The sequence below is a fragment of the Theropithecus gelada genome, chromosome 7b (genome assembly GCF_003255815.1).
Source record: "Theropithecus gelada isolate Dixy chromosome 7b, Tgel_1.0, whole genome shotgun sequence".
Lineage (NCBI taxonomy): Eukaryota > Metazoa > Chordata > Mammalia > Primates > Cercopithecidae > Theropithecus > Theropithecus gelada.
This window is the reverse complement of record NC_037675.1, coordinates 91,646,677-91,655,160: the sequence shown is the minus strand read 5'-3', so window position 1 is coordinate 91,655,160 and position 8,484 is coordinate 91,646,677.

The following is an 8,484-nucleotide window of genomic DNA, read 5'->3' as shown; positions in this document are numbered from 1 at the left end:
CTGACAAAATGCAGACTCTGGTGCCATCCCCCAGAGACTGTGATTCTGTAGGCCCATGGCAGGGCCCAGACACCTACATTTTAACAGATACCCCAAGGGATTCTGAGGCTGGGTGGCTCATACACCACATTTTTTTAGCCGGAACTCCAGAACAGTGGTCTACAAAGCAGGGCAGCCACACCCTGGTGGCCCAGGGGCCCATTCGTGTGTTGGAAGAAGCCATCAGAATGACTTTTTATTTAAAAAATAAGAATAATTACTAGGCAAACAGCCAAGGGGTTAACAATGTGGGCCCCACCGCCAGGTCTCCTTTCCAGCCTTGTCACCAGTGAGCTGTGTTGTTGTGTCTCAGTTCTGTCGTCTGTGAAATGGGAACCTTTATAGTTCCTCCCTCATGGTGCCATTGTTTAAGGACTTAAGCAAAATTCTGAGAATTGCACCTGGCATAGGACAATTACTCTAGGTATCAGCTACTCTGATTATTATTATTATTTTGAGACAAGGTCTCATGCTGTTACCCATGCTGGAGTGCAGTGACACAATCTTGGCTCAACTCCACCTCCCGGGTTCAAGCAATTCTCCTGCCTCAGCCTCCCAAGTAGCTGGGATTACAGGCACCCATCCCCATGCCTAGCTAATTTTTGTATTTTTAGTAGAGATGGGTTTTCACCATGCTGGCCAGGCTGGTCTCCAATTCCTGACCTCAAGTGATAAACCCACCTCGGCCTCCCAAAGTGTGACAGGTGTGAGCCTCCGCACCTGGCCTTATTAGTATTTTTTTTTAATATACAAATTGCCATTGGCGCCCTCATTCAGTGCATGTATTAGATGGTCCCGTATCCCACTCAAAATTTATAATCTCTTGGTAGAGTGGTACAGTGATCTTCAAACACATTTCTTCATGCATTCTCAAAAGTAATTTGCAAAATGTATTTCTTGACACATTTCTAGGTTAGCATCTAAATTTCATATAAGTTTAAATAGCTGCAAATGATCCACTTGCCAGAAAGTTTTAAGTATTGACACTTTAATGTATATACACAAAGGAATCTAACTGTCATGATAGTTTGATATTTCATCCATTTCAAACTTATGTACGCAGGCTTTTTTCTAGCATTGAAAATATTTGCTTTCATCTCTTCCCTTTGAAGTGAACATTTCCATTCCATTTATCATGCATACTTTTATCCTAATATCATGTATGTTGATGCTGAAAAACATTTTATTGATTGACCTCTCGCACATTTTTGCAAAAGTTTTATAAGTCAGAATTTTTTCATGTATTTTATTTTCTGTGTCTTTTGGGTCCTGCATGCTAAAAATGTTTTCTGGATTTGGAGTTATTATCAGTTACCACTAGTACGCACTTGATCAAGATGATATACAGTCTGTGGTAAGTTAGTGTTCATTTCACCTATCCATGGATGGATATGACAATGTCAGAATGAGGCAGGGTTCAGCACCAATTCTAGTCTCATTAGTTGTTGTTTATAGATGCTTGGGCTGAGAATTCTCATTCACATGAATGGGAAAGAAAATAATTTTGTCATGAAAATGTCATGCAATTCTTTCCAATCCTATATCCTAAACAAAAAAAAATCACACAGTGATTGATCCACAAAATCTATTATTAATGATAACTTGAAATAAGTCTTTCTTCAATGTGGTTGCAAGGAACTAGAAAACACTGTAGGTGCAAAACAACTCGTTCACCAGTGATTAGGGTCATTCAGTTTCTCAGTTTCTGGGAAATGCACCCAAGAGGCTTTCCCATGACTTACCAAATACTATCCATGAAGACATGTTACTCTTTCACTCAGAGCTTAAACTGATCGCCTGAAAAAGAACTGGAAATTTTCTAATATCATTAATCTTATTATACCCCTGGAAATACAATTTTTTTTTTTTTTTTTTTTTTGAGGCAGAGTCTTGCTCTGTTGCCCAAGCTGGAGTGCAGTGGCACGATCTGGGCTCATTGCAACCTCCACCTCCCAGGTTCAAGCCGTTCTCCTGCCTCAGCCTCCTGAGTAGCTGCGACTACAGGCACTTGCCACCATGCCTGGCTAATTTTTGTAATTTTTGTAGAGAGGAGGTTTCACCATCTTGGTCAGGCTGGTCTCAAACTCCTGACCTCAAGTGATCCACCCACCTCGGCCTCCCAAAGTGCTGGGTTTGCAGGTGTGAGCCACCGCGCCTGGCCTGGAAATACAATATTTTTCATAATATTTTACGATCATAGGAATTTAAAAGTTAACTTTCTTTAAGTATATTTTTGTCAAAGCCATGGAGCAGCAGAGTTTTAGAGCCTTCTATTTCTGAAAAATGTCCAATGGACAATTAGTGCTCCACTTCAACCCATTTAGCCAAATCAGATTTATTACTTGGGAGGAAAAAAAAAAACCCTCAACTTTTATTTTTCAATTACACAAACCTCTTCATATGTAAATCAAGAAATGTTATTTTTAGAATGACAGAGATAAATTATAGTATGCAACTCATAAGACAAATAATCAGAAACAGTTAAGATAAAATTAAAATAATATATTCACTTTATAAAATTATATAGTAAGAAAAAATTAATATTTGTTTCTCTTAATTTTTAATAATGCAATTATGTAGCTAAAAATATGAGTTATCTGTGAAGCAAGGATTATAATAAAATGTATGGTATTCTTGGATAAATATATGTGTGTGTGAATTTTTTAACTAACACTTGTAGAAACCCCGTCTCTACTAAAAATACAAAATTAGCCGGGCGTGGTGGTGCATGCCTGTAATCCCAGCTACTCACAAGGCTGAGGCAGGAGAAACGCTTGAACCCAGGAGGCAGAGGTTGCAATGAGCTGAGATCATGCCATTGCACTCCAACTTGGGCAACAAGAGTGAAACTCCATCTCAAAAAAAAAAAAAAAAAAAAGAATCAAGCATAAAAATCAGAATAATTACATTAATTTTGTAAGACATTATCAGGATTGGCCGGGCGCGGTGGCTCACGCCTGTAATCCCAGCACTTTGGGAGGCCGAGGCGGGCGGATCACAAGGTCAGGAGATCGAGACCACGGTGAAACCCCGTCTCTACTAAAAATACAAAAAAATTAGCCGGGCGCGGTTGTGGGCGCCTGTAGTCCCAGCTACTCGGGAGGCTGAGGCAGGAGAATGGCGTGAACCCGGGAGGTGGAGCTTGCAGTGAGCCGAGATCGCGCCACTGCACTCCAGCCTGGGCGACAGAGCAAGACTCCGTCTCAAAAAAAAAAAAAAAAGACATTATCAGGATTAAACATTTTCATTTCAGGGAAGAGAAAATAAATATATAGGATTGTTAAAATTTAATTTTTCTGGCAAATACATTTCAAAAATAGGAAGTAGAAAACAAAAACATTTTTAAAGACGAAATAAGATGAGAATTTATTCTGACAATCAGAATAAATATTTCATATGACTGGATAAAAATAAATTTTAGCAACCTCATTGAATAATACATGCTAAATCTGAAAGAAATTAAGTTAGGGTTTAATCAATGGGTTTTTGTTTTATCTAAAGCATCCTGAAATATTGAGTAGCCCCAGCAAACCCTGTAGTTACCCTGAAAAGACTATTACAAACCAATATTGCTTCTGCTGTTCTAATTTACATTTTGTCCTAAGGGCAGGTATTGAGATCAGCTAAAGAAAGTGCTCGTGTTTAAATGCATTTTAAAAAGTCATTTTCAGCCTCAATGTCTGTTACCAATGCTTGTTTGCTTTACTCTCCAAGGAGGCTCTGTCAAGACTGATGCATTTCATGTCAATGCATTTTATGCAAAAGATAGGTCATCAAGGTCGGGTGCGGTGGCTCACGCCTGTAATCCCAGCACTTTGAGAGGCCAAGACAGGCAGATCACTTGAGGTCAGGGGTTCAAGACCAGCCTGGCTAACATGGTGAAACTCCGTCTCTACTAAAAATACAAAAAAAGAAAAAATTAGCCGGGTGTGGTGGCAGTTACCTGTAGTTCCCACTGCAGGAGTCAGGCCTAGGGTTGGTCTAAAAACAAGTTCCAAATTATATCTATTTTGCGAGCTATCATGATCTGGGTCTTTAATTGTGCCTTCTTCCTTTTGCTGTATTTGGCATAACATTTACAAGAGATCTATAATGCTAATACAGTGACAAATACTATAAAGATAGCAAAGAGTAGGCATCCAAGAAGGTTATAGGTAGAGTCAGGGGGCAGTACACAACCTAACCAGCCAAAAAACCACTGCATGCATCATCATATTCTTTGGTCAGACCCACAATGTGTTTACCCTCCTTATCAAGGGTCATTTGAACCTTATGATAAATCTTATTTGAGGATTATAGGACCAACACTAAATCAGAGTCCAATAAATTTAATCTCTCTTCCGGCCATTTTATCGCTACAGGTATAGCATCCTGAGGAGGGTATAAATCAAATGCAAGGAACGCCTGGTCCTCAATGTCTACATTGTTGTAGGACTTGTTAACAGTGGACAAATCGATTTTTCCCACCACTTTTGTATTGCCCCAAATACTGGTATGTGGGTGGGGAGGGGGGCAGGGGCGCGGAAAGAGGTTTTGTCACAAGAGAAGTCATATAATTCTACAGTGTCGTTTTGTCATCCCTCCCAACAGACATGGCCCTTCCCCATACACTAGATGCTATGTGCCATGGGGGTGGATATTAGAGGCCAAGTCTGGGAAAACTCAGGCTTCCAAGTGGTTTGAGGGCATAGCCATTCTCATTTTCTGTTTTCACAACCTGAAAGGGAGATGGATGCCATGTGTTATTATCAGCTGAAATAGCCCAGGGGGAGTATTTCCCAGAGGGAGTATTCTTGTATTGTTTACAATAGTCCCAATGTCTGCCAGTTGGATGACAGAGTACCTTTGAGCCTCATTTAACTTTGGTGCCTGTGCTCTGAGAATACAATGGTTTTTTTGTTGTTGCTGTTTGTTTGTTTGCTTGCTTTTCTTTCTTTTTTTGAGATGGAGTTTCCGCTCAGTTGCCCAGGCTGGAGTGCAATGGTGCGACGTGATCTCAGCTCACCGTAACCTCCGCCTCCCGGGTTCAAGCGATTCTTCCGCCTCAGTCTCCTGAATAGCAGGGATTACAGGCATAGCCACCACGCCTGGCTTATTTTGTATTTTTAGTAGAGACAGGGCTTCTCCACTTTGGTCAGGCTGGTCTCAAACTCCCGATTTCAGGTGATCCGCCTGCCTCAGCCTCCCAAAGTGCTGGGATTACAGGCATGAGCCACTGTGCCCAGCTGAGAATACAATGTTTAAGGTCACGTTTACTGTGCAAAAATCCCCATAAGTTTGGGGGACCAAATATTTTCCACAGGCGACTGGATTGTGCGTCAGTACTGAGGATTGTAGGCCATTGCTTCATAGCCACCCCAGATTCCATATGTAGTGAAATAGATATGAGCCCCTGTTGGGTAAGAGTACATGCTCGTTCCCATCTTTGGTTTTGGGAGTATGTTTTCATGGTTTTTCTGGTTTCTTTTATCCATTTGATGAGTGCTGTGTTATCTTTTAAAGCAGCTTCCCATCCTTTTCTTTCTTCCTGGAATAGCATTCCTTCTATGTGGTCTATCTTCAATGGGGAATTTTTTTCTAAAGAATGTCTCTTCATTAGCCATGAACTCAGCTGGCCCCTATATGCCTAGCCCAGTTCCAACTCCTCCACTGAGGTCATGCTTTAGTTTTTTGGGTGGCCAATTTTGGTGTATCCACCAGGAATGCTGTTGCTGTTGTATACTGATGGCATTTGTACAATTTGGATAAATAGAGTCAATCCAGAACCGCTGGGTATCCCATACAATTGTTAGGTGAGTGGAGGTTACACCTCAGTACACCCTTGCCTGGGTATTCCATAAGGCTTCCCAGAAGCGCCCTGGTCTTAGGGTGGAATTTGTCCCATCAGGGACCTCTGTCCCCTAATTAACTCCCATAAATAGTTCCTCAAAGGCAGTGTCAGCACCTGTGGTCCTGGATAGGGGCATCCAGCCATAAGCACAGGACTGGTGGTTATTTGGACAGGCCATGCTACGGCAGTTGGATTTTTCCCATTATAACCAGGCAATTGCCTCAACTGATTATCCCCAATATCTACTGTTACGCAATGTTCTAACTGGTTAGACCCCCTCAGTGATATCCTGAGGCATTGTTAGGTGAGTATTCCTGCAGGGCGTCATGTTTGGTTGCAGCCCTATAATGGAGATACCCTAAGAAGGGGGAACCTCAGGGAATGTTTAGAATGGTGCTGTTCCACATAACAGTCTTCATTTTGTCCCGGTCTATATCATACCAAATGATGTGGGCTCTGCCTGCAGGAAGATTGCTGAGGTTTGCAGGGGACCAGGAGAAAATTTCAGGTTTGAAAAGAGAAGAAGTGTGGTATAGGCAGACAGAGGAGATTGTGGGAATAAGAATGAACAAGTAAAACATTTTTCTGGCTTTAGCTAGGGAATGTACGGCCACACCCGTTTTAGAAAGTTATACCAAGGAAGATTGCATAGATTCTTAGGACTAAGCTCTGATTTTTTTATCTTGTCCAAATTCCTATCAAGGGGTCTGAGGAGTCATGCCCCACAAACCATAAATTCTCAGATGGGTTTTATTTGACCCTGTATATTATGACTTACTTTCCAATCTGACTCTGGCATAACAAGGAGAAAATCAAAATGTTTTACCCCAAAATTATATTTCCTTGCCATACCTTGAAATTGCCCTGCAAAGTCTCTTGTGGGAGAAATCAACAACGTTCTATAGGAATCCCCTTTCACCTTTGTTTTCCTTCCTTCCTTTCCAGATCCAGGAGATAATCAACCAAGAACCAGGCACTACCCCTTCTTCCTTTTTTTTTTTTTTTTTTTTTTTTGAGACAGAGTCTCACTCTGTTGCCTAGGCTGGAGTGCAGTGGCACAATCTCGGCTCACCGCAACCTCCATCTCCGGGGTTCAAGCAATTCTTTGCCTCAGCCTCCCAAGTAGCTGAGATTACAGATGCCCGTCACCACGCCCAGCTAATTTTTTTGTATTTTTAGTAGAAACGAGGTTCCACCATCTTGGACAGGCTGGTCTTGAATTCTTGACCTTGAGATCCACCCGCCTGGGCCTCCCAAAGTGCCAGGATTACATGCGTGAGCCACCACACCTGGCCTGAGCCCAACACCCTTTTAAGTCTGATAAGAAACATTTCACAACCTGCTGTCTCTGAAGTCTGCTATCTGAAAGCTTCCTCTGCACAATAAAACTTGATCTCCACAACCTTAACCTGAACATTCCTTTCCATTAATCCCAGGTCTTTAGATAAACTCAACCAATTGTCAACCAGAAAATGTTAAAATTTACCTATAGCCTGGAAGCCCCCACTTTGAGTTGTCCTGCCTTTCTGAACCAAACCAATGTATTTCTTAAATGAATTTGATTGATGTCTCATGCCTCCCTAAAATATATAAAGCCAGGCTGCACCCCAACCACCTTGGACACATGTTCTCAGGACCTCCTGAGGGCTGTGGCATGGGCCATGCCCATGGGAATGCAATGGTGCAATCTTAGCTCACTGCAACCTCTGCCTTCCCAGGTTCAAGCGATTCTCCTGCCTCAGGGTCCTGAGTAGCTTGGATTACAGGCATACACCACCACGCCCAGCTAATTTTGTATTTTTAGTAGAGACAGGGTTTCTCCATGTTGGTCAGGCTGGTCTCGAACTCCCGACCTCAGGTCGTCCGCCCGCCTCGGCCTCCCAAAGTGCTGGGATTACAGGTGTGAGCCACCATGCCTGGCTGCCAGGTTTGTTTCTCTTGAGGGGTAGATGCTTGTTGACATTGTAAAAGAATGTTAGTGCGGGTGTTTGTAGGATGAAAGGTACATTTCCGTACAGGACAGGCCTTCTTTCCAGCATTCTTTGCTGCAGCATTAGCTAGATTGTTTCCTTTTGTTTCTTCAGTGTTATCCTATGAGTGCCCAGGAATTTGTATGATTGCAAGTTTCTTTGGCATCTGAATTGCTTCTAGTAACTCTGAGACTTGGTGTCCATTTCATATGGGCTGTCCTGATGAAGTCAGAAATCCTCTCTGTTTCCATAGCATACCAAAATCATGGGCTACTCCGAAAGCATATCAGCTCTCAGTACGTATATTTGCCACTTTTCCTTTAGTTAATTTACAAGCTCTAGTTAATGCGATTAATTCAGCCATCTGGGCTGAGTTGACTCCTTGGAGCTGGGCACTTTCTATTATGTCTGCTATGGAAGTGATGGTATATCCTGCCCTGTAATGCCCCTGGTTTTCCCTTAAATAAGAACCCGCCATGAACCACATTAATTCAGCATATTATCAATGGGAGTTTCCTGTAAAGCTTCTCTAGGGGAGAGTAAGATGTTAGTAGATTGCAGTCATGTTCCTCTTCCTCTTCTTGTTCTCCCGGAAAGAGGAGCAGGGTAGCAGGGTTAAGAGTGTTACAACACTTCAACTGCGTG